The sequence below is a fragment of the Lutra lutra genome, chromosome 13, assembly GCF_902655055.1.
Source record: "Lutra lutra chromosome 13, mLutLut1.2, whole genome shotgun sequence".
NCBI classification, from domain to species: domain Eukaryota; kingdom Metazoa; phylum Chordata; class Mammalia; order Carnivora; family Mustelidae; genus Lutra; species Lutra lutra.
Genome location: NC_062290.1, coordinates 27020755 through 27025570, shown reverse-complemented (window position 1 = coordinate 27025570; position 4816 = coordinate 27020755). Strand labels below are relative to the sequence as shown.

The 4816-nt window shown below is 43.5% G+C and overlaps 1 long non-coding RNA gene across 1 annotated transcript; it reads right to left on the bottom strand.

The window, feature by feature from the left end:
• Positions 1-295: 295 nt before the first annotated feature.
• On the bottom strand, positions 296-2820 carry LOC125082865 (uncharacterized). The gene is made up of 3 exons (XR_007122129.1): positions 2460-2820; positions 717-791; positions 296-594 (listed from the first exon to the last, which is right to left on the bottom strand). It is a non-coding gene; the product is annotated as an uncharacterized LOC125082865 (long non-coding RNA).
• Positions 2821-4816: the final 1996 nt, after the last annotated feature.

The following is a 4816-nucleotide window of genomic DNA, read 5'->3' as shown; positions in this document are numbered from 1 at the left end:
TATTTCTAACAATTAGCTAGCCCCAAAAGGGCAGTCTGTCCCTGACAGCATGATATTTAAGATCTCAAAACATTGTAAGATACAGAAAATAAAAAAACATGATTAATCCAAGACCCCCATCCAATTTCCAGGCTGCAGTCTGTCTATATATACACCAATACAGAGAGGTTAGGTACCCTCCAGGCTAAGGCCCTGTTACAAGTTTGTATTGTGATTCTTCCTCTTAGAGTTCCCTGAAGGAACCAGCAGACATTCATCATGATAAATGGATTGTGGAAAGGAAAATAGCCAAATCTTTTGGGGGTTATTAGACATTGGATAAATAAAGTCAGCACTAATTACTGGAGACCTAGAAAGCCATTGTCAGAATAGGGCTTACAGGGGTTGGAAAATACATTGAGTTTCTACCCTAGTTCTTCCCCTACTATAGGCTCATGGAGACCTTAAACACATTTTGTGATTATGTCCCCAGTTACAAGCGTATGTCTATAATATACACATCACTTGGCAGAATACATATATTGGCCTTTGGTCCTGGAGTAGTGGCTCGTGTTGTAGGAAGAGCTAAATGGAAGTCTGTAGAACTTTCTCTCCCTGCGAAAATAGCAAACCGAGAGCAGTGCCTCACTGTTGGGGGAAATCCCAGAGTTAAAGGTCCCCATCAAAACCTGAAAGATGTAGGGATGGGAATAGGATGGCATACCCATCTAACTCACTGGTTTGGCTTATGCTGAGCCTGGTTTGCTTGATGAGGAAGACTCTCTCTGCAGCTTCTGCTCCAAATGTGCTCCCTGAAGACAATCAATACATCTTCTAATTATAGGTAGGCAACTCTTAACACAGTGAACTGCTTTTTCTCTAGGGGTAGGCAAGCTTTTTTTTTTTTAAAGACCATATAGTAAATATTTTAGGGTTGTGGAGCCATGTGATCTCTATTGCAACTGCTTGACTCTGACCCTCTCGTGTGAAAGCAGCTATAGATGATACACAAGTGGATAGAGAGAGCCGCATTCCAGTAAAACCTTATTGACAAATACAGAGAGCCAGCCCCTAGGCTTAGCTTGCCAACCGTTGCTCTATCACAACAACCAGAAAACACCAAAAATAATTTGCTTTAACCAGGATGGGACAATGGTGCAGGGACGCTGGTCAGAGGGTCTTCCAACAATATATAGGTTGAGTCTGGAACAAGTCTCCTCCAAGATAATTTTGGCTCTAAGATATCATGGCTCTGGTGCAAAGACTCCCACCCCTTTTTCATCATATTCCAAAGGTACAGAAAGAGACGCTGCAACACCTCATTTGCCTATTCAGAGTCTCAAACTTCCACCAGAAACAAACAAATTCAATAACACACTTCTTTCAGGATAGTGGGTGAAATTTACATTGCGTCCATATAATTAAAAGGTTCCATTTCAGTGACTTTCCCAAACAAAAAATTAATCTGATTAAAGTTGACTCACTAGATTCTCCACTAGAATCAAACTCCCAGCAACCTATCCCCCTCCAAGGAAAATAATAAGGTTCGGCACCATTTAGCACCCTGCCACGCCTACAGATATTTTTCTGTGCTTTTCCATAGTATAAAGACTGGGGCACCTGGGTGGCTCAGTTGTTAAGCATCAGCCTTCTGCTCAGGTCATGATCCCAGGGTCCTGAGATCAGGCCCCACATCGGGCTTCCTGCTCCATGGGAAACCTGCCTCTTCCTCTCCCCCTGCTCGTGTTCCCTCCTTTGCTGTGCCTCTCTCTGTCAAATAAATAAGCAAAATCTTAAAAAAAAAATAGTGTAAAGACAGATCCTGGTCTTCCAATCTGTCATTTTCTCAGAGGACATCCTGTATGCTATTTTCCGAGCAGAACTTGAGACTCAGGTTTGAGCGGGGGTGGAGCTGATGTTCTCTAGTGATGCATTTCTAAGTATCAGATACGGGAACTCTGTTTTGGAAAGGCATGCCCTGGCTGTCCCCACCTTCCTAATAACTTTGGCCCTAGTGAAATCTGATCTCTCCCCCACAGAGACATGCCATGGGTTCTGAATTACTAGGTGGCAATCCTATTAGTCACTATAAAACTGCTAATGTGCCCCATTTAAACAGGCACATTGGATTTCAGACCAGTAGAGTGATAGAAAGCAGAGCGGACAGCTGCCCCATCAATCATTTCTCTAGGCTGTGCCCTGTAGCTGTTTGGCATTATTACTTATTTACGGTTTAAAATAGACACTTTATAATAATTACTCAAAAGCCAACATGCCACAAAGGGGAGAAATCTGGCCCTCGAGGTCTGGGGGAACTTTGTGGTCGGATGTATATTTGAATCCATCTCGTTACTCCCTGTGAGTGACCCTTAGCCTGTCACACGAGGGATCAAGCTCACCGCAGAGTGCCTAACTCAATGGAAATATACAGCCCATTTTGCCTTGAAGCCCTTCCCTGGAAACAAAAAGTGCTTAAATACCTAAGAAAGATTTCCGTGATTCAGGAACTCAACGGCTGTAGCCTGACCGGCTTAGCTTTCCTTCTGGTTCCTCCATCCTAATTAAGTCTGCACAATGCTGGCTCCGTCCCTAAGAAAAAGGGTTGTGTCAATCCAGTAGATTTTTCTCTTAAGCCAGTGGTTGGTGAGATGCAGCAAGTGCATTAAAAGGATGAGAGAGGATGCCAAAGATGACCATGATTTGGACTTGGTTTGTAGATCAGCCGGCCCGGGGAAATCTGAGCACTTCCGTCATTGTCATGACCGCAGTAAATCAACAGGGGTGAGTAAACCGTGTCGAGATCCATTTTGCTCATTAAAATGGTTGTGCCGCAGTCTAGCACTCGGCAGACATAAACTGGACTTCAGCTATGAATCGCTTAAAAAACAATTTTCATTGATTTATCATTTATCATTTAAATTACAATACTCTACAAATACAATATTACAACATTATAATATACAATATTAAATTACAATATTATATTAGCTTCAGGTGTGCAACATAGTGATCTGGTATTTTTATACCTTAAGAAATGATGACCTTGGTAGGCCTCGTTGTCATCTGTCACTACACAGACGTATTGTATCATTGACTGTACTCACTACGCTGTACGTTACATCTCTGTGACTTGTTTATTTTGTAAGTCGAAGCTGGTACCTCTTAATCCCAGTCACCTCTTTCACCCTTTGCCCCACCCACCTCCCCAGTGGCAGCTCCCGGTGTGCGCTCTCTGGATCCCCGAGTCTGATTCTCTTCGGTTTTGTTTTGTTTGATAAGTAAAGTCGTACAGTGTTTGTCTTTCTCTCACTTAGCGTAACTGCTTTTGAAGGCAGACTTAACAAAGTGTAGGCCCTGTAACCTCAAGGAAGATCATCGGAAGATAGCTTCTCCTTTATTGACAGAGGCAGGACAAAGGGAACATGTCATGGGAGAAACAGAGAGAGAAGAGTTTCTCTGAATGTCTGCTCCCGAGCTAAAGAATGTTTCCCAACTTTTCTCAATGGCAGTACGAGAGATTAAAGCACACAAAATTAAGGGAAATCCCACTGGCACTATCAGGCAGTCCATCTTGATCAATCTATGTGAATTATAAGAATAAAATAGGAATTGGGGGGTTTTATGTCTAAAAATCAGATGTTTGTTAATTTGAAAAGTTATTTGTTAATGGGTCAGACAAGGATTTATGGTATCTATTATCTGTGAAATATGGTTTAAATTGCCTTCTGTTTTCATTTGAGTGAGGTATGTTTTATTTTTTTCAATGGATTTTTGTTTCCATCAGATGGTTTTCCTTTTCACTCTGTGAAACTTGAACTTAAAAAATTTGAAGGATGCTCAAGAGTGCTTTTGAAAGTTGAATATTTTTCAGATTAAATCTATGAATTATTTTCAGAAAGAGAAATTTGTTTTTAAAGTCCAAATGAAGTAAACATGTTTAAATATCCAGAGTCCAAAAGCATACTGTCATTCAGTGACAGTCTGACATGCGGTTAGATACTCAAGCTCTTTTGGCTGGGGGTATTGACAAGCTGTGGGTGAGGGGCTCCTGGGGGGTGGAGAGGGTTTCTGCCTGGCTTCCCCAAGCCTTGTGCCATTTGTTCTCATGCTTCCTGCTGTGTCCGGAGTAGAACCATCAGTGGCTAGGGAGGAAAGCATGCTTGGAACCCTGCACTGAATACCCACCTTGAAGTGTGGTGTGGGGCTTAGGGCTCTTGAGGGTGGGAAAGGATAGCAAGGTGAGAGAGTAGCGAAGCCATGTAAAAGGGGACATCTCTGTCCCCAAATTCAGCCTGCCTGTGGGCCAGGGCCCTTACACATCAGATATGTGGGTTTAGGGCTCCAGTTAGGATGGAACTGATCACGTGGCATGGTCAGAACACATGGACTCCATGGCCATGTATCCATGAGCTCCATGCACACTGGGCCATTGTAAGGCTGTTTGTCTCCCTCTGCATAGAGAGGTTCTTGGTCAGGGCTGTAAAAATCAACCTATGAACACTTCATCTTTGAGCACCTTGGGAAGGTGGTGGGACCACATCCAGTCACAGACCAAAACGCTAAGGCTCGGAAAAATGGCGCACCCCAGCCTGACTGGGGGGATGGAGAGGGCTCTTTGGGGAGCCTGAGTCCCAAGCTCATTCCAAAGAATAGCCAGGGGGCATGGGTGCATGCATTGGCCCAGGCTGTCTGTTGTTCCTGGGTTGACCAAGACCCTTCCTCTCCATGAACCAACCTCAGTTTTCCTTTCTGCAAGTACTTGATGATGCTGGGGGCTTTCCAGAAACTTGTCATTCCAATGCCTGGAGCAAATAGTCTCAGAAAGGCCTTGAGTGAG